Source organism: Mus caroli, chromosome 10, assembly GCF_900094665.2.
Source record: "Mus caroli chromosome 10, CAROLI_EIJ_v1.1, whole genome shotgun sequence".
Taxonomy (NCBI): Eukaryota; Metazoa; Chordata; class Mammalia; order Rodentia; family Muridae; genus Mus; species Mus caroli.
This window is the reverse complement of record NC_034579.1, coordinates 45,085,525-45,108,468: the sequence shown is the minus strand read 5'-3', so window position 1 is coordinate 45,108,468 and position 22,944 is coordinate 45,085,525.

The window sequence follows — 22,944 nt, the reverse complement described above, 5'->3', positions numbered from 1 at the left end:
ATGGTGATTCCACCAGAGATTCTTTTATCATTGAGAATAGTTTTTGCTGTCCTAGGTTTTTTTGTTATTCCAAATGAATTTTCAGATTGCCCTTTCTAACTTGGTGAAGAATTGAGTTGGGATTTTAACATGCATTCCATTAAATCTGTAGATTGCTTTCAGGAAAATAGCCATTTTACTATACTAATACTGACAATCCATGAGCATTGGAGATCTTTCCATCTTCCGAGATCTTCTTTGATTTCTTTCTTCAGACTTGAAGTCCGTATCATACAGATCTTTCACTTCCTTAGTTATAGTTACACAAAGGTATTTTATATTATTTGTGACTATAGTGAAGGGTGTTGTTTCCCTAACTTCTTTCTCAGCCTGTTTATCCTTTGTGTAGAAAAAGTCCACTGATTTGTTTGAGTTAATTTTATATCCAGCTACTACACTGTAACTGTTTATTAGGTTTAAGAGTTCTTTGGTAGAATTTTTAGAGTCACTTGTAGATACTATCATATCATCTGCAAATAGTGATATTTTGACTTCTTCCTTTCCAGTTTGCATCCCCTTGATCTCCTTTTGTTGTCTAATTGGTCTGGCTAGGACTTCTAGTACTATATTGAATAGGTAGCAAGAAAGTGGGCAGCCTTGTCTAGTCCCTGCTTTTAGTGGGATTGCTTCAAGTTTCTCTCATTTTCTTTGATGATGGCTACTAGTTTGCTGTATATTGCTTTCATTATGTTTAGGTATGGGCCTTCAATTCTTGTTCTTCCCAAGACTTTTATCATGAAGGGATATTGGGTTTTGTCAAATGCTTTCTCAGCATCTAAAGAGATGATCATGTAGTCTTTGTCTTTGAGTCTGGTTATATAGTGGATTACGTTGTTAGATTTCTGTATATTATACCATCCCTGCATGAAGCCTACGTGATCATGATGAATGATCATTTTGATATGATCTTTGATTCGGTTTGTGAAAATTTTATTGAGTATTTTTGCATCAATATTCATAAGGGCAATTGGTCTGAAGTTCTCTTTCTTTGTTAGATCTTTGTGTGGTTTAGGTATCAGAGTAACTGTGGCTTCATAGAATGAATTGGGTAGAGAACCTTCTGTTTCTATTTTGTGAAATCATTTGAGGAGAATTGGAATTAGTTTTTCTTTGAAGGTCTGATAGAACTCTTCCCTAAACCCATATGGTCCTGGGCTTTTAATGGTTGGGAGACTATTTTTTATATATTTTTTATTACGTATTTTCCTCAATTACATTTCCAATGCTATCCCAAAAGTCCCCCATACCCTCCAAGCCCACTACCCTACCCATCCATTTCCACATTTTTGCCCTGGCATTCCCCTGTACTGGGGCATATAAAGTTTGCATGTCCAATGGGCCTCTCTTTCCAGTGATGGCCTACTAGGCCATCTTTTGTTACATATGCACCTAGAGTCAAGAGCTCTGGGGTACTGGTTAGTTCATAATGTTGTTGCACCTACAGGGTTGCAGATCTCTTTAGCTCCTTGGATACTTTCTCCAGCTCCTCCATTGGGGGCCCTGTGATACATCCAATAGCTGACTGTGAGCAACCACTTCTGTGTTTGCAAGGCCCCAGCATGGTCTCACAAGAGACAGCTATATTAGGGTCCTTTCAGCAAACGCTTGCTAGTGTATGCAATGGTGTCATCGTTTGGAGGCTAATTATGGGATGGATCCCTGGATATGGCAGTTTCTAGATGGTCCATCCTTTCGTCTCATCTCCAAACTTTATTTCTGTAACTCTTTCCATTTGACTGCTTCTACTTTTTAGGGGATATGGGGCTGTTTAGATCACTAATCTGATCCTGATTTAACTTTAGTACCTGGTATCTGTCTAGAAAATTGTCCATTTCATCCAGGTTTTCCACGTTCATTGAGTATAGCTTTTCGTAGTAGGATATGTTGATGCTTTGGATTTCCTCAGGTTCTGTTGTTATGCCTCCCTTTTCGTTTCTGAATTTGTTAATTAGGATACTGTCCCTGTGCCCTCTAGTTATTCTGGCTAGGGGTTTATCTATTTTGTTGATTTTCTCAAAGAACCAGCTCCTGATTTGGTTGATTCTTTTTGTTTCCACTTGGTTGATTTCAGCCCAAAGTTTGATTATTTTCTGCTGTCTACTCCTCTTGGGTGAATTTGCTTCCTTTTGTTCTAGAAGGTTTTAGGTGTGGGGTTAAACTGCTAGTGTATTCTCTCTCTTGTTTCTTTTAGGAGGTACTCGGAGCTATGAGTTTTCCTCTTAGGAATGCTTTCATTGTGTGCTATTAGTTTGTGTATGTTGTGGCTTTATTTGTATTAAACTCTAAAAAGTCTTTAATTTCTTTCTTTATTCCTTCCTTGACCAAGTTATCATTGAGTAGAGTGTTGTTAAGCTTCCATGTCAACGATGGCTTTGTATTATTCATGTTTTTATTGAATATCAGCCTTTGTCTGTGGTGATCTGATAGGAGGAATGGGATAATTTCAATATTTTTGTATCTGTTGAGGCCTGTTTTATGATAATTTATGTGGTCAATTTTGGAGAAGATACCATGAGGTGATGAGAAGAAGGTATATCCTTTTGTTTTAGAGTAAAATGTTCTTTAGATATTTGTTAAATCCATTTGTTCACAACTTCTGTTAGTTTCAATGTGTCTCTGTTTAATTTCTGTTTCCAGGATCTGTCCATTGATGAGAGTGGGGCGTTGAAATCTCCCACTACTATTGTGTGAGGTGCAATGTGTGCTGTGAGCTTTAGGAAAGTTTCCTTAATGAATGTGGATGCCCTTGAGTTTGAAGCATACATATTCAAAACTGAGAGTTCATCTTGGAATATTTTACCTTTGATGAGTATGAAGTGCCCCTCCTTGTCTTTTTTGATAACTTTAGGTTGCAAGTCGAATTTATTTGACATTAGAATGGCTACTCTGCCTTCTTTCTTCGTACCATTTGCTTGGAAAATTGTATTCAAGCCTTTTATTCTGAGGTAGTGTCTGTTTTTGTCCCTGACATGGGTTTTACTGTATGCAGCAAAATGTTGGGTCCTCTTTATGTAGCCAGTCTGTTAGTGTTTGTCTTTTTATTGGGGAATTGATTCCATTGATATTAAGAAATATTAAGGAAAAGTAATTGTTGCTTCTTGTTATTTTTGTTGTTAGAGTTGGGATTCTGTTCTTGGGGCTATCTTCTTTTAGGTTTGCTGAAGGATTACTTTCTTGCTTTTTCTAGGGCATAATTTCCCTCCTTTCGTTGGAGTTTTTCCTTTATTATCCCTTGAAGGGCTGGATTTGTGGAAAGATATTATGTGAATTTCATTTCGTCATGAAATACTGTAGTTTCTCCATCTATGTTAATTGAGAGTTTTGCTGGGTAAGATAGCCTGGGCTTGCATTTGTGTTCTCTTAGGGTCTATATGACATCTGTCAAGGATCTTCTGACTTTCGTAGTTTCTAGTGAGAAGTCTGGTGTAATTCTAATAGGTCTGCCTTTATATGTTGACTCACCTTTTTCCCTTACAGCTTTTAATATTCTGTCTTTATTTAGTTCATTTGTTGTTCTAATTATTATGTGTCAGGAGGAATTTCTTTTCTGGTCCAGTCTATTTGGAGTTCTCTAGGCTTCTTGTTATGTTCATGGGTATCTTTTTCTTTACTTTAGGGAAGTTTTCTTCTATAATTTTGTTGAAGATATTTGCTGGCCCTTTAAGTTGAATATCTTCATTCTCATCTATACCTATTATCCTTAGGTTTGGTCTTCTCATGGTGTCCTGAATTTCCTGGATGTTTTGAGTTAGGATCATTTTGCATTTTGCATTTGTTTTTGATTGTTGTGCCCATATTTTCTATGGAATCTTCTGCACCTGAGATTCTTTTTTCCATCTCTTGTATTCTGTTTCTGATGTTTTCATCAATGGTTCCTGATTTCTTTACTAGGATTTCTATCTCCAAAGTTGTTTCCCTTTGTGATTTCTTTATTGTTTCCACTTCCATTTTAAGATTCTGGATGATTTTGGTCAATTCTTTCACCTATTGGTAATTTTTCCCTGTAACTCTTTAAGGGATTTTTGGTTTTCCTCTTCAAAGGCTTATAGCTATTTACCTGTGTTTTCCTATATTTCTTTAAGGGAGTTATTTCTTTCCTTCTTAAAGTCCTCCATCATCATCATGAACAGTGTCTTTAGACCCATGTCTTACTTTTCTGGTGTGATGTTGTATCTAGGACTTGTTATTGTGGGAGAGTTTGGTTCTAATGATGCCAAGTAATCTTGGTTTCTGTTGCTTCTGTTCTTATGCTTTTCTCCTGCCATCTGATTATCTCAAGTGTTTGCTGCCCTCAGTATATCTGATTGCAGGCTGTCCTGCCTATAATCCCGGCTGATTCTGGACTCTTCAGAGTCCAGCTTTCTCTGTGATCCTGTGATTCCTGCTCCTGTGAACCTGAGATTCTGGGTGTGTCAGTGTTCTTGGCAGTCAAGCTTCCTCTGAGACCCTGATATCCTGGTGAGACCAAGCTCCTGTTATCCTGAGATCCTAGAATCCTAAGATTCTGGGTGTGTTCCAGCATCTGGATGTGATGTTTCCTCTGAGGACCATGGGGCTGTCTGGTGTGTTTGAAACCAAATTATACCAGCACCGATCAGAAGGATCCTGAGTTGCTGCTCAGGCTGGGCTCCTGTGTCCTTGCTCCTTCTGTCACAGGCCCATCATGATTGGTTTGGAACAGATGTTGTGTTCCACTTACGAGTGATCCTAAGAGTGTGTGGAGAGTCCTCTGGGGACCATGGGACTGTCTGCCGAGTTCATGCCCAAGGTGACCCAGAGCTGGAGATGACCAGAAGGCTGTGCTTCCTCTTTCAGGGGTTCTATCTGTTCAGCAGTGCTCTCCTGTATTTCTTTAAGTGAGTTACTAATGCCCTTCTTAAAATCCTCTACTATCATCATGAGATATGATTTTAAATTCAAATCTTGCTTTTCTGGTTTGTTGGGGTATCCAGGACTCTCTGTAGTGGGCATATTGGGTTCTGATGATGCTGATTTGTCTTGGTTCCTGTTAGTAAGATTCTTATGCTTGCCTTTTGCCATGTGGTAATCTCTGGTGTTCGATGTTCTAGCTGTCTCTGGGTGGAACCTGTTCCTTCTGTGATTCTGTTAGCCTCTGTCAGCTCTCTTGGGAGTCCAACACTCTCCTGAGTCCCAGTGGTCAGAGCACTCTCTGCAGGCAAACTCTCCCATTGCAAAGAAGATGCACAGAGGTCTGGAGATCAACCCTGCCTCCTGGCTGAAGATGAAGGCCCAAAGGGACCCTGCCCAAGAAGCTCTGTTTCTTTTATGGCCCATGTGCTCTCCTGTGTGGACTGGTCTCTGAAAGACCAGGGATACAAGATGTTGCTCTCACCTGAGTCCCAGGGTCAGAGCTCTCTCTGGAGGCCAACTCTCCTCAGTGATCCTAAAATCCTGGGTATGCTAGGGCACCTTCAGTGTGGAGAGTTCTCTGGGGACTGTGGGACCATCTGGCAAGTTCAAGCCCAAGGTGGCATGGGGCTGGTGCCATCCAGAAGGAACCCCAGCCACTGGTTGGAGGTTTTCCTGTGTCCCTGTTCCTGGTAACACAACATTTCTGCATTCTTGGTTTTATATTATTTTGTATCTTATAGTGTGGTAATGTGAATGAAAATGGCCCCCATCGGTTCAGAGGGACTGGTACTATTAGGAGGTTTTTCTTATTGGATTAGGTGTGGCCTTGTTGGAGGACATGTGTCAGTGGGTTTTTGCTTTTATTTGTTTGTTTGTCTATCTGTTTGTGTTTTTAGGTTTCAAATGCTCAAGCCAGGGCAGTATTACTCTGTCTTCCTGGTACCTATTAATTGTAGAATTTGGCTACCTCGATAGCACCATGTCTGCCTGCATGCCACCATGCTTCCTGACATGATGATAATTGACTACACTTGTGAACTTTAAACTAGCCTGACTTAAATGTTTTCCTTTATAAGAGTTTCTGTGGTCATGATGTCTCCTGACAACAATAAACCCCAAGCTTACACATATTGTAAAAGCATTGATATATTAAAAATGAAGAAAAACTGATCACGAGGGTTACAATGATTATAATGGCAATGACTATTACCATGCTCTGGGTATTTGTGGCAGAGCTTTTCTTGGTGCGGTGATTATACAAAATGAATTTTATAGATTAAAGGTAAAAACAAAACAGGTTAGGAGAGACTAATAAACTGCTTACCACAAGAAAATCTTATCTGTCTAAGTTCAAGCAAATGAGAGGTTTGCTTAAGTTCATCAGAACATCATTATTCTTAAAGGCAGAGTGTAAAATTGTTACATTATAACTGTTGCAACAAAATTGACAACACAAATCACATTTTGCTATACTGATGGAAAATTCCAGTTTTGAGCTTTCCAGACTAATGACCAGAGACTTAATAGAAACTAAACACTCTTAATATTGAGTCTACACTGATTATTAACCATTTATCCTCTTCACAGAGCCACATAGCATAATGTTCTGCTCCTCAGTGCCAGGTTAGATATAAATTACTAACTTTATTGCTATATACTTTATTTTATGTACATAAAATCTTGTTCTCCTGAAAGATCCAATTAAGATTACATAAAGGTTTACAACATTCCTATTGTGTAAATGGTTCAACATTCCAACAACAAACCAGATAAACATTTTGCCAATCACTAATTAAAAAGCTGGCTCTTACTACAATAACCTGGAGTCAGTTTGCATTCACATTTCTATTAAGGGCTAATGAATACACAGCTAAACTAATTTAGTCAAATTGTTCCTTCATTGTGTTCAAAGTTAAAACTAACAATTCAGCATTAGCCCTCCATCTTTTAAATTATTTTTTCTCCCCTATTGAGTAAAAGTCTAATTAAAAGCTTTTAGTCTTTCACGTTGTGCAGGCTGCTAAGTGATATTGTTTAGTCTGCAGGGATTCAATTATTACTTGGCTTTAAAATATACAGTTCTACAAGGATTTTTTTTCACCCAGTTTGCTTGGATGATTTTGTGTTCTAAAAATTTTAATCTGATAATAAGTTTATTAAACTGTTAAGCAAAAGAAAAATTAAGCATTGAAAATGAGATTTTAATTCAGGTATGAATTTTATGTATGTGTGTATGTATATATGTATTCACCTTATATCCCAATCACAGCCCACATCTCTCATGTCCTCTGGTCCCACCTTCCCATCCTCTTTCCCCCATTCATTCCTCCCTCTGAGAAGAGGAACCCCCCCCCCAATATACACATGCACACAAGTCACATGAGTACCAACCAGCCCTGGCACATCAAGTCACATCTGCACTAAGCACATCCTCTCCCAGTGAGGGCAGACAAAGAAACCCAGCTCGGCGAAAATGTTACAAAGACAAACAACACAGGCCAAGTCAGTGAAAGCTCCTGCTCCAATTATTAGTAGAACTACATGAAGAACAAGCTGCACATTTGCTACATATGTGTAGGGGGCCTAAGTCCAGTCTAGTCATGTTCTTTGGTTCATGGTTCAGTCTCTGTGAGCCCCATGTTAATCCTAAAATTTATTGACTATTAATACTATGTTAATTCCAAGACAGATCAAGTGGAGATTTTGAAAATAACCAATGCAATGATGTACAGTCCACACACAGTGACCCCCTGGCATTGAGAAGGTAGAGGCAGAGAAATTTCAAATTTGCAGCCTGTCTCAAATTTTAAAAAAAGTAAATATAAATAGGTAGATAGATAGATAGATAGATAGATAGATAGATAGATGATAGATAGATAGATAGATAGATAGATAGATAGATAGATAAAAGTTCAATTTTGTATACAGTAGTATATCATTAATCCCAGCACTCAGGAGGCAATTTACTGTGAATTCACAGGCCACCGAGGGCTAGATCATAAGACCCTATCTAAAAGAAAAAAAGAAAAGAAAAGACAAGAAGAGAAAAGGAAAGAAAAGAAAAAAAGTAAACATTTAAAGATTTGAAAATGCCACACAAATAAGTACATATTCAAAGGAATTGAAATCACTGTGGCAAAAAGACCATCTGCACTCTTTCGTTCATTACAAAACTACTCATAACAAAAAGAAAAAAATCAGAAACAAGTGAGGAAGCCAGCCATTGATAAAGAATAAAAATGTGATGTGATGTACATATTCATTGGGAGAGCACTCACACACAAAAGGATGGAATTCTGCTATTTGAGACACCATGGGTGATCATTATGTTCTATGAATTAGGCAGACACAAGGAGACAAGTTGTACATTATCTCACTCCCTGCAATCAAACTAAGCTGATCCAAGAGCATTGAAAGAAGCAGTTTTTTAAGATGTGTTTGTCAAAAATGTTTTCACAGAATCCATTCAATGTCTCAGTGGATAGAAGTACCTGCCACTAAGTCTAATGATCTGAATTTGATCCCCCAAACCCAAAGGATAGAAGGAGAAATCACTTTCATAAATTGTCTTTTGATCTCCACTCATGCTCCATGCTAGGCATGCACATACACATTCACATGCACACACCCTAAATAAATACAATTTAAAAATATAAAAAGTACTTTCACATTTTGGAGTTGTTTTTAAGTTCAAACATGTATTCTGTCTAAAGCACAAAGTATTTCAGTTGTCAATAACTATCCTTTTAAATAAAGAAAGAACTGGAAGAACCAAAATAAGAAACTATCTGGATGGAGCAATTAATTTGTAGTTCACACCAGCACTATATACCAGAAATGTCCAGTATTTAGGGCTGTATATAAATGTGGGAACTAAAGGGGGCAGGGGAAGAGGGGGGAGAAAGTATAGCCCACACCTGGCCAGAGTTGCTCCTATGCTCTGGGCAGGCAGATGCGGGAGGGCCCACTTGGCCCCAGGTAGGCATCTAAGCCACTGACCCCACTCGACAGGGGGTAGACAAGGGGCAGTCCCTGACCAGGGAGCCCCAGGGCAACACCCTGTAGCCCCAGGGTTATGAGAGAAAGGGCTTAGGGAGAGAGATTCCCACACAGGTGAGAGTCTGTGCAGCGGGCCTTGATGACAGCGACTGTCTATGGTTTTAGAGCTTTATTTTAGAAAGGCAGGGGAAAAGAGAGAGAGAGAGAGAGAGNGAGAGAGAGAGAGAGAGAGAGAGAGAGAGAGAGAGAGAGAGAGAGAGAGAGACCAGCTATGGCCAAGGGGAGACAAAGGGGAAAGGGAGAGAGAGAAGAAAGGATAGAGAGGAAGAGGGAGAGAGAGGAAGAGAGAGGAGAGAGGAGAGGAGAAGACAAAGAGAGAGTGAGAGGAGTGAGAGAGCAAGGAGGGGCCAAACAGCTCCTCTTAAAGTATGCTGCTATCTTTTCTGTTGTTAGGTAACTGGGGAGGAGTTTAGCCTGAAGGTCAGAAACTTGGGGCATTGCCCTACGTGACTACTAACCATGCTTCTCTTGTGGGGGCTGTGGGGGTGGTAACTGAGACAGGAGCCAGAGTTCCAGGAGACATGAGAGAACTCCTTACGTTCCATGTAGGTGAATTATCACCACCAGGTACCGGGGTTCAACATCTCAGCTCAACTGGAGACCAGACTATCTATGTATAGCCAAATCCCCAACATATAAAGGCTTCTAATGACAGGTGGCACAGGGATTGAGCCCTTAGCTAGGAAAACATTTTTAAAAGAGATTGGGGACACTGTGTGGGGTCCACAATGTCTTAGTAACAACAAGTGCACTATATACCAGGAATGTCCAGTATCAAGAGCCCCTAGTTATTAATCTCTGAATTCAAAAGAGGTATCTTTATTTTTGTCATTGTAGTAGAATGGGAATTGAGTTTTCAGTTATTAAAACAAAGAAAGCAGTGTTACTCCTAGTGTTGTACCAGGAAGTGTTCATGAACCTCAGAAAACTACCAAGGGTCTCTTTATTACAAACTTACCACAGACAGATAAAGAAACTTACATTAATTTAAATTACATAAAGAGAAGCACACATATGTAGCCACAGAGATATTAATATCCATAGAAGTGGGGATTTAAATATATATAAATAAATATATAATTGGGGCTTTTGATCTTAAATTGTATGTCAAAAAGCAGGGTACAGGGACCCTAACCTATCACAGATAGTAAAAATTTAGGCCTTGATCTCACTTTTAAAAATAATCATGTAAGGACAAAACAGGAGATAGGGGAGGAACAACAAATAATACACCAACAGATTATATTTCTTTATATTGTTTTAATTGCTTTGAATTGTTTTAATTATTAAAATGAATATGACTATAAGGTTGGTGGAATTATTATATTAAAAATCCTCTGGGAGAGAGGTTGAGCTATAAAATTTATTCCATCTATATCTTTAATGATTTCCAGTTACTGAATGAAGGACATGCTATTGTGGAATAGAGGCTCTGTATTTATGTTGACAGGAAATGAGAATAGGCTTTGGATCCCTTCCAGAATGATATGGATCAGTTATGATGGGGTACGATCCTCTGAAGATCTTGGCTATAGAAAAGAAAAATTCAAAAAAATCAAACAGGAGAGATAATTTGACCTGTTGATTCTTCAAAGTGGAAACAGCCCAATAACTTGCTTAGACATAAGAATGTCTCTACCTACTTCAGGTTTCCATCTGCACCCCAAAGCTGACCCTGTGCCACAGCTTTTCATACACAAATCCCACTATAAGAGAGCTGGTCTCCCAGGAGTGCTGACACATAGGCTTACAGGAGGCACAAGTTACAGTAAGAGACAGCAAGACCAGCTAACATTACAGATAACCAGATGGCAAGAGGTAAGTGCAAGAACATAAGCAACAGAAACCAAGGCTACTTGGCATCATCTGACAAGTTCTGGACACCTCAACACACCAGAAAAGCAAGATTCTGATTTAAAATCACATCTCATGATGTTGATAGAGGACTTTAAGAAGGACATCATGAACTTCCTTAAAGAAATACAGGAGAACACAGGTAAACAAGTAGAAGCCCTTAAAGAGGAAACAGAAAAATCCATTAAAGAATTACAGGAAAACACAAACAGGTGAAGGAATTAAACAAAACAATCAAGGATCTAAAAATGTAAATAGAAACATAAAAGAAACCACAAAAGGAGACAATCCTGGAGATAGAAAACCTAGGAAAGAGATTAAAGTTACAGATGCAAGCATAATCAACAGAATACAAGAGATAGAAGAGAGAATCTTGGGTGCTGAAGATAATATAGAAAACACTGACACAACAGTCAAAGAAAATGCAAATTGCAAGACTTTCCTAACCTGAAACATCCAGAAATTCAAGACAGAATGAGAAAAAAAAACCTAAGGATAATAGGTATAGGAGTGGAGATTCCCAACTCAAAGGGCCAATAAATATCTTTAACAAAATTATAGAAGAAAACTTCCCTAACCTAAAAAAAGAGATGGATCTTGGGCACAAACTCAGTAAACCCTAGCACACCCAGGATCTTGGGATCACTGGTGAGTGGAACACAACATCTGTTCCAAAAAATCCCAGAGGGTCTTGTGCCAACAGGAAAAGGGATGAAGGAAACCCGCCAGAACAGTGGCTGGGGTTCGTTCAGGTCTGTACCAGCCCCATGACATCTTCGGGGGAACTTTGCAGGCCCTAACAGACACAGTACCTCAGGATCACTGAGACCAGAATACACAGGACAGCACGTGAGCAGCAGAAGCAACAGAGCTTCTTGAACAGGGTTCCTTTCAGGCCTCCATCCTCAGCCAGGAGGCAGAGCTGAGACTCAGAACCCTGGGTACCTTCCACACCAGAGGAGAGTCAGCCTCCAGAGAGGGCTCTGACCCCAGGACTCAGGAGGTGGATCTGAGCTCCAGACTTCTGGACACATTCCCTGAAAGAGGAAAGCTTGCCTATAGAGAATGTTCTGACCACTGGGACTCAGGAGAAAGTTGGACTCTCAGGAGTGCTGACAGAGGCTAATAGAATCATAGTAGAAACAACCTCCATCCAGAGACAGCTAGAACATCTAACACCAGAGATTATCAGATGGCAAAAGACAAATGTAAAAACCTTACTAACAGAAACCAAGACCATTCAGCATCATCAGGACCCAATAAGCCTACCACAGCAAGTGCTGGATACCCAACACACTAGAAAAGAAAGATTCGGATCTAAAATCATATCTCATGATGGTGGTAAAGAATTTTAAAAGGGGCGTTAATAACTCACTTAAAGAAATATAGGAGAGCACTGCTAAACAGGTAGAAGTCCTTAAAGGGGAAACACAAAAATCCCTTAAAGAAATACAGGAAAATACAATCAAACAGGTGATAGAATTGAACAAAACCATCCAAGATCTAAAAATGGAAGTAGAAAGAATAAAGAAAACCGAAAGGGAGACAACTCTGAAGATAGAAATCCTAGGAAAGAAATCAGGAACCATATATGAGAATATCAGCAACAGAATAGGTGGAAGAGAGAATTTTAGGTACAGAAGAGTCCATAGAAAACATGAACACAACAATTAAAGAAAATGCAAAATACAAAAAGATCCTAACTCAAAACATTCAAGAACACAATGAAAAGACCAAACCTAAGGATAATAGGTATAGATGAGAATGGAGAATTTCAAATTAAAAGGCCAGTAAATATCTTGAACAAAATTATAGAAGAAAACTCCCCTAACCTTAAGAAAGAGATACCCATGAACATACAAGAAGCCTACAGAACTCCAAATAGACTGGACCAGAAAAGAAATTCCTCCAGACACATAATAATCAGAACAACAAATGCACAAAATAAAGACAAAATATTAAAAGCAGTAAGGGAAAAAGGTCAAGTAACATATAAAGGCAGACCTATTAGAATTACACCAGACTTCTCACCAGAAACTGAAAGCCAGAAAGAAAATCCTGGACAGATGTCATACAGACTCTAAGAGAACACAAATGCAAGCCCAGGCTACCTTACCCAGCAAAACTCTCAATTACCATAGATGGAGAAACCACATTATTTCATGACAAAACAAAATTCACACAATATCTTTCCATGAATCCAGCCCTTCAAAGGATAATAATGGGAAAACACCAATACAAGGACAGAAACTACACCCTAGAAAAAGAAAGTAATCCTTCAAAAAATCTAAAAGGAGATGGCCACAAGAACAGAATCCCAACTCTAACAACAAAAATAACAGGAAACAACAATTAATTTTCCTTAATATCAATGGACTCAATTCCCCAATAAAAAGACATAGACCAACAGACTGGCCATAAACAGGACCCAACGATTTGCTGTATAAAGGAAACCCACCTCAGGGAGAAAGACAGACACTACCTCAGAGTAAAAGGCTGGAAAACAATTTCCCAAGCAAATGGTCTGAAGAAAAAAGCTGGAGTAGCCATTCTAATATCAAATAAAATTGACTTCCTACCCAAAGTCATCAAAAAAGACACGGAGGGGCACTTCATACTCATGAAAGATAAAATCTTCCAAGAGGAACTCTCAATTCTGGATATCTATGTTCCAAATGAAAGGGCATCCACATTCATTTAGGAAACTTTTAGTAAAGCTCAAAGCACACATTACACCTCACACAATAATAGTAGGAGATTTCAACACCCCACTCTCATCAATGGACAGATCATGGAAACAGAAACTAAACAGAGACACATTGAAACTAACAGAAGTTATGAAAAATGGATTTAACAGATATCTACAGAACATTTTATCCTGAAACAAAAGGATGTACCTTCTTCTCAACACCTCATGGTACCTTCTCCAAAGTTGACCACATAAACGGTCATAAAACAGGCCTCAACAGATACAAAAATATCCTATGCACCCTTTCAGATCATCACGGACTAAAGGTGATCTTCAATAACAACATACATAATAGAAATCCAACATTCATGTGGAAGCTGAACAACACTCTACTCAATGATAACTTGGTCAAGGAAGAAATAAAGAAAGGAATTAAAGATATTTTAGAGTTTAATGAAAATGAAGCCACAACCTACCCAAACTTAAGGTCACAATGAAAGCATTCCTAAGAGAAAAACTCATAGCTCTGAGAGCCTCCAAAAAGAAACTAGAGAGAGCATACACTTGCAGCAGTATAGACCCCTAAAATCTCTAGAACAAAAGGAAGAAAATTCACCCAAGAGGAGTAGACAGCAGGAAATAATCAAACTTCAGGCTGAAATCAAGCACATGGAATGAAAAAAACTATAGAAAGAATCAACCAAACCAGGAGATGGTTCTTTGTGAAAATCAACAAGATAGATAAACCCTTAGCCAGACTAACTAGAGGGCACAGGGACAGTATCTTAACTAACACATTCAGAAATGAAAAAAAAAGAAAAGAAAAGAAAAGAAAAGAGAGAACGGAACCTGAGAAAATCCAAAACATCATCATATCCTACTACAGAAGGCTATACTGAAAGAAAGTGGAAAACCTGGATGAAATTTACAATTTCCTAGACAGATACCAGGTACCAAAGTTAAATCAGGATCAGATTAATGATTTAAACAGTCCCATTTCCTCTAAAGAAATAGAAGCCTTCATTAATAGTCTCCCAACCAAAAAGAGCCCCCTACCTCTTGAGGATTTTTCCATATAATTTCTTCCAAAACAGCTTGACAAATAACTGGTGATTTCAGATGATGTCACTTCATTCTTGCTTCCAACTTTCAGATGGATCCAGTCTGAACTTTCATCAAATCCTGAGCCTCCTAAATATACAAGGACTGGATTGCAGATGCTAAAGCTCGCTTTCTTAATTCTAACCAATTTTTCCAATTTTCCTAACCCTACCTACCCCTTTAAACAATTTTCCTTGCCTTTATTCAGCAGGAAGAGATTATGGAGAGTCATCATCTTGATCCCTTGGGTTGGTGTCTGGCTATGGTAATTTTATAAATTATACATAGGTTGTCATTTTAAGGGATAATTTGGAAATGTTCTTAATTTTGAACTGTAAGGAAATAGATGGAATAAATTATTAAATTTCTTCTTAAGCAAAGCATTAATTAGCCATAAACTTACATAGGTAGAAATCTTTATAATTGATACAAGTTGAAGTTATAATTTTACACTGGTACAAAATAAGTAAATTGATACAGATTTAAGATTTTCATTGTTAAAAATTTTTTATATTGATCCAAAATTTTAAATTAATATTGTTATTCTTAGATATGCATTGTGCAAATGATGCAACTCACTTAAAAATGTAAGGTTTAGACCTAGGCCTTCTAATAACTGCTATTACAAACTATTTAGGATGATTAAGTAATGCAAGTTAAGGGCCAAGTAATAAACTCATGGTTATATTTGATTCTGATCTAATCATATTAAGGTGCTTTCTACAATATTCAAATGGAAATAGCTAAAAGTAGTCAAGGTTTAAAAATTCAGATATATTTTATATAGTTAGATACTTATCAAAAACATCAGAATTCCAGACATTATCACATGTAATAGTAATCCATTATTAAAGATCATTTGATTAGAATAGGTATAAAGGAAAAGCAGCCCTGAGGGAGGTGGCTGCCCAAAAGGAAATAGGTCAGCCGATATAAAATATAGATTTACAAGGTGTTAAGCAAAGAATACAGCAGTGGGGTATGTGCTAGCCATGGCGAGGTTTGGAAGTGCCCAATCATTGAACTAGTCAAGGCATATCAAAGTTAGCTGGCATATGTGTGCCTTTCATTTGCGAATCCAGAGAGCTCTTGGGTTATGAAGCAGTCCTGAGCTCTCATCAGGACAATAGAAAATGGCAAGCAAGGAAGGGTGTAAGGGAGGGGGTTTCCAGCCTGGAAAGCATGTAACTTAATGTCTATTGTAAGCCAACAGGTGGGTGCTCTGAAGCAAGACAATATAAAATCACAAAGGTCTGAAAGTACATCTGAAACAATCAGACTAATCTATATTAACTGTTGCTAGGAAGAAGTTAGGGAGTGATTCTGACTAAGGACAAGCCCTGTGGTCCTTCCTGGTACTGGGGTTGAGCTGCAGGTCAAGTTCTCAAGGTTTTGTTTGTTTTGTTTTGTTTTGTTTCACTTTGTTTTAATCTGAAGGCTGGTTCCAAGATGGAGTAGGTTTGGCCTCTCACCAACTCTGCATTTGCAATCAGAGTTGATTTTGGGGGGTATGTAACTTGTATGTTTGCAAATGTGCCTGTGGTGTGAGAGAGTGTTATGTGTTTGGTTTAAAGCTCACTGGTCACAACATAAAACAAAACAAAACAAAACAAAACAAAACAAAAAAAAACAAAACAAAACCAAAACAAAAAAACCAAAAAACAAAAAAACCTCACAAAAACTCAAGCAAGGCTTTCTATGATTTTATTTTTACTAGGCTCCACAAATTATATAGCTCTTTCAGAATTAAGCCTATATAGATCGCATAATAATTAGACTATTGAGGAACAATGGAGGGCATAGGAAGAGCTGGAAAGAGGGAAGAAAAACTATAAATTACGTAGAGCATATTCAAGTATGAAATTCTCAAAATAATGATTTCTTTTGAAGTTTAAAAATAGTCTATTATTTTTGACAAATATGTATCTTAAAAGCTGTTTCTTTCCTTGCTCTGATATTGGCTTAGTTTGATTGCAAGGAGTGAGATAATATACAGCTTGTCTCCTTGTGTGTGTCTAATTCACAGAACATAATTATCACCCATGGCATCTCAAATAGCAGAATTCCACCCTTTTGCTTGTGAGGATTGTCACATTCAATATGTGCATCATGCTTACTTTCTTTATCAAATGATGGTTCCTGCACTTGCTTCCTTTTGGTTGTTGTTGTTGTTGTTAGGAGTAGTTTTTCAATGAACAAAGGAACGCAGATGGTCTCTTTGTAATGCTGATTTCAATTCCTTTGGATGTGTACATAGTCGTGGGATTCCTCAGACTATATTACCTATCAGCTGATAATAGGTGTACTGATTGCTATTCTTGCCAATGGTGTGCCAGATTCCCATCCCATTACATTCTCCCTGATGCTTGATGTCTTCTATAGTATTAGCAATAGCCATTCTGATGGCAGGAAAAAGGAATTGTCAAAGTATACTTCTTTAATCTTCAATGATGCTGTGTTGCTTTTTTTCCTTCTCCATATCTGTTCTTTCTTTGATATATGTCACATTAGGCTTATTACTTTTATTTATTTGGTTATTTGAATCTTGATGATATTTTTAAGATCTCCTCAAAGTCCTGGTAGCAGCCTGTATCAAAGCTACAGTTTCCAAATATCTTCTCCCAGATCTTTCTTCATTCTTCTAATTTTTTTCAATAAAATACATTTTAATTAATATATAATTATATCAATTTCCTGATTTTGTCCCCTCCAGCCCCTCTGTTTCTCCTCTCTTATGCCCCTGTGATTCCTCCCCACTCAAATTGATGTTCTCTTTCTTTCTATTTTTGTTAAATGCACACACATATGCACAAGTATATAAATACAACATGTTGAGTTCATTGTTGTTTGAGTCTTTATGGTTTTAGGCCTCATCCCCTTGTATTATGGAACCAATTGCATGCCCGCCCAAGTGCATGCATGTGCATGTGCTATTGACTTACAGTAGTGCTCCTGATTGTAGTATATGTCTTAGAACTTTGTTGAGCTGATTTATTAACTGTAATAACCTTTTTGGTAGCAACAACAAACACTAGTACATATAGTGTTTTCTATAGGTAATATTCCATCCTTCAAAATCAGGGACAATTGCCTTTCAGTTTTCTATTTTGGATTCTCTTTGTTTCTTTCTATTGCTGAATTATTCAGGTTGGGGCTTCTAGAAAACTAGTTTTTATATTATTACATGTTATTAGATGATTGTTTGGTTGTGTGACTGAGTGTATGTATGTGTTCATGTATATATGTATATATATGTGTGCCATGGGGCACATGTAGTGTACAAAGGACAAATTGAAAAGAGTCCATGTGATCTAATTGAAGTTGTCATGCTTAGTGAAAAATACTTTCCCTTATTGAGCTATTATGCTAACCCCAAGTAATATGTTGAATAAGTATTTGAGAGTGGTCATCCTTGTTTTATATCAGATATTAAACAGAATGCTTTCAGTGTGATGTTGGGTACTTATCTGTTATATGTAGTCTTTATAATTAGGAAGAACATTTTCTTCATACTAAATTTATAATTTTTATCATGAAACATGTTTAATTTTATCAAATACATTTTAAAATTAACTAAAATTATGTGTAGATTTTGCTTATTATGTACATTATTATTTTGATGTGTTGTGTTTCATCTATGTATTTATGTATATGAGCCATCCTCACATCCTCAGAATGGACTTTTGGCCAAAATGAAGCATTGCACTGTAGGATTTAGTATAACATTTTAATGAGGGTTTTTGTACCATATCATTACTTCTTAAATGTATACATCAAAAGTGTGATATTTTCCGATACCTTTCCTAGTTAGTTTTAAAATCATTAAAAAGTATTCTTCCCCTCCCTTTCCCTCTCTTCTTTCTTTCTCTCTGTTGAAATTAACACTTCTTTAACAAGTGCTTTACAATAGAACTATGCCCTTTCATAGTCCTCATTTTTTTAGTTATGTGCAAAGTAACAGTAAACACATAGTAAAACTGATATGTTTTTCTCATCATAAGACAGATAAATTTTATATGACCATTCCCAAAGTTAATTGAATTGATTAACTGATTCCCTCTAGATGCTTAATGTGCTTTCAATAATCAAGACGACAAAGTGAAAATTATAGTATCTCCTAGGTTTATTGTGAAGATGAAATGTTCTGCTTTTTCCCATCATGGTACTCCTTAATATATACCTTTGCAACAATATCCTATTTACTAATTGTGTTGTTTTTACTTTATTTATATGCATCTTAATATTGTGACAATTTCCCATTAAAGGTGCATGCCTTTGATCCCAGCACTTGGGAGGCAGAGGCAGGCGGGTTTCTGAGTTCGAGGCCAGCTTGGTCTACAGAGTGAGTTCCAGAACAGCCAGGACTACACAGAGAAACCCTGTCTCAAAAAAAAAAGTATATATATATATATATATATATATATATATATATATATATATCACAAATCTACAATATACCACTTCTATTGTGTATACATCCTCTGAGCAGACACAATTGCTTCCCATGTAAAGCTTTGCAAAATGAAGACTGGGAGAGTGCTTGTGCAACTATAGGAAACAGAATAAGAGCAGCACACTGAGGATTGGGGGAATGCTCATTTACAACTCAACAGGGTTCATTGTGTCTTGTAAAGAAAAAGATGTATCATCATTTACACAACCTAATTTAGAATATTTTCCAAAAAAAAGAAAAACCAGTATGAACTTGGCCCATGTTTGGAATGAATTTATGAGACTTTTTTTCTTTCTTTCTTTTTTCTTTTTTTTTTTCTTTTAACTAGTTTGTTCCTGTTACTTATGAGATTGAGTAATTGAAAGGGTTTTCCAGGTGTCCTCTCTCCTCTAACCCTCTTTTACATAATTCAAATAGAACTTAAAGTTGTATCCTAGCTATAACATGTGAGAGAAATCAGGATTGTTCACAGCCTGAATAATAATTGCAGTTGCTTCTTTCCAACCAATTCACCCATTTTGTTTTCTTGTGCTAATTTTCCTTTTTCTTAATCTCTCCTTCAACTTTTGTCAAAATAACTCAAATGATATGAAAATACATATATTCTTACATTTTTTAGCATGCTTCACATTAGCATGGGGGTTTTGTGATGGCTTTGCCACTCTTTAAACTGAATGGTTACTTGAAACATCCTCCTTGCCTGAGAACCTCTCAGGTGTTGCAAGCCTTGGGTAACACCTTATAAAGTCTTGTTTTTAATATGAAGTCTTACTCATGTTTCTCATTAAAGCTTATAATGACAGCAATTAGATAGTAATGGCTTTCCCTAACATTGTCAATGTTACCTTAACCACATTTTCTAAGAAATGGAGAAAAACAGAGTCTTACAAGTTATTCTTAGGAGAATTTTTGCACAGCCTGAGTTCCAGCTTCAATAAGAGGTAACGGCAAATAGAAACCTTTAGAGAGTAGTTAATGGCCAAAATGAATCCCACTTATTACCTCTACTAAATTTTCAATGTGGTAGCATAAAACTATCTCCTACCAATTAAATTAAAAGTGTAATTGAATGAAATGTCAGTACAGGGGAACAAAGATGGGAAATGTCTGCTTAAATTCAATTTCCAATAGTAAACTAAGTCCTTAGTCAGAGAGCTATTATTTGGGCAAAAGGGTCATATCCATAATTGTCTAGTTAGTGGTACTTTTTTATATCACTGCATTCCTTAGGAGAATTGTATTAGTTGCTTCCCATTTTCATATAAACTGAGGTTCTCAGGATTATCTACAAGTGTCCACAACACTGTCTTGTTGCACAGGAATTATGGCATAACTTTCAAGTCCAAAGTAATGACATCAGAATGGAAGATCCATATGTATAAAGCCATTTTTCAGAGATATTCCATTTCAAAATGTATTTTATCTGATAAGTCTTATAAGTTATCAACAATGGTTGAAGTGTAATATTTCAATGTATATGTACACACACACACACACACACACACATATATATATAATGTTTAGACATTTATCTCCTAAAACATTTATGATTTCTGTATGGTGATGACTTTTAAAATTTTCTTCTAGCATTCCAAAATGTCAAGTGTGTTACTGTTATCTGTAGCTATGCTGTTATGGAATACCATACCAGAACTTCTTGCTTCTATTTCACTGTAACTTAACACCAACTAATAAAGAACAACCTTATCTACCTCTTAATAAAACTTTGTTTGAGAGCTAGAGGGATCAAGAAAATTTGTATCAACTCAAAAAAAAATTGGAAAAAAATAATTGGCTGATTTAAAATGATCTTCCATCAAGGCCTTAGGCTTTACTGTGTTTTCACTAAACCATTGATAATATTACTGGTAATGTTTTTTTTAATGTTTCTGATTCAGTGAATTTTTTTTAAATGCATTACAATTTTACTTTTCTACCATACAATTAACATTGACTCTAAAATCCTTTTCTACTTTTACCCCAATATTTTTCAATATTTTATTGGACATTTTCTTCATTTACATTTCAAGTGCTATCTCGAAAGTCCCCTAAACCCTCCCCCAACCCTGCTCCCCTACCCACGCACTCCCACTTCTTGGCCCTGGCATTCCCCTGTACTGGGGCATATAAAGTTTGCAAGACCAAGGGCCTCTCTTCCCAATGATGGCCGACTAGGCCATCTTCTGCTGCATACGCAGCTAGAGATACGAGCTCTGGGGGTACTGGTTAGTTCATATTGTTGTTCAACCTATTGGAGTGCAGACCCCTTCAGCTCCTTGGGTACTTTCTCTAGCTCCTCCATTGTTACCCCCAATATTTTAAGTTACCACTAAGAAAAAACAAGGAGATATCTATAGCTAATACTTTCCCCAAAATACATCACAATAAATGGAGAAGAAAGAAAAGAGGTAAAGAAATTATCTTTGATAGAAAGGGGCCTAAGTAGCACAGTCTATGAAGCCTACTACTCAGAAGGCTGAACCAGGAGTACAAAAGTTCAGGTCGGCCTGGGTAATTTCATACGATTCTACATCAAAATAAGTGAAAGGAGGGCTGAAAATGGAGCACTTATGGGTGCATGAGAGACAGAGCCCTTACTTGACCAACTCAGAAAATACGGGGTTCAGACTCGAGGACTATAATAAAATATGGTAATTAATAAAAAATAAATGAAAGTATCTTTTTTTTCGGCTTTCTTTTTATTTATTTATTTATTTTTATTTTCCTAGTTTACATTTCCAATGCTATCCCAAAAGTCCCCCATACCCACCCCCCTGAACCCCTACTCACCAACTCCCCCTTTTTGGCCCTGGCGTTCCCCTGTACTGGGGCATATAAAGTTTGCAAGTCCAAAGGGCTTCTCTTTCCAGTGATGGCAAACTAGGCCATCTTTTGATACATATGCAGCTAGAGACAAGAGCTCCGGGGTACTGGTTAGTAAGTGGATATTAGCCCAGAAACTTAGGATACACAAGATATAAGATACAATTTGCTAAACGCATGAAACTCAAGAAGAACGAAGACCAAAGTGTGGACACTTTACCCCTTCCTAGAAATGGGAACAAAACACCCATGGAAGGAGTTACAGAGACAAAATTTGGAGCTGTGANGAAAGGATGGACCATCTAGTGATTGCCATATCCAGGGACCCATCCCATAATTAGCTTCCAAACAATGACACCATTGCATACACTAGCAAGATTTTGCTGTAAGGACCCAGATATAGCTGTCTCTTGTGAGACCATGCCGGGGGCCTAGCAAACACAGAAGTGGATGCTCACAGTCAGCTATTGGATGGGTCACACAGCCCACAATGTAGGAGCTAGAGAAAGTACCCAAGGAGCTAAAGGGAACTGCAACCCTATAGGTGGAACAACAATATGAACTAACCAGTGAATGTTTTTTATTTTGTTTTTTTCATTAGTCTTTAAGAGTACACGTGTTCATTCCACAATTTATCTAAATCAATTATTGTCTAAATCAATAAATATATCCCCAAATGATCTGAACAAACATGGTTTTAAAAAGATATGCAATGGGAGGCCCCAAGGCCTGACACTATTACTGAGGTTAGGGAGCACTCACAAAAGAGACCTATCATGACTGCCCTCTGAAAGACCCAAAAAGCAACTGAAAAAGTCAGATGTGGATATTTGTACCCAACCAATGGACAGAAGAAGCTGACCCTTGTGGTTGAATTAGGGAAAGGCTAAAGAAGCTGAGGAGGAGGGCAACCCTGTAGGAGGACCAGCAGTCTCAATTACCCTGGATCTCAGAGATCAACCAGTAAGAAGGACACATGCTCCACTATGTTCATAGCAGCCTTATTTATAATAGCCAGAAGCTGGAAAGAACCCAGATGCCCCTCAACAGAGGA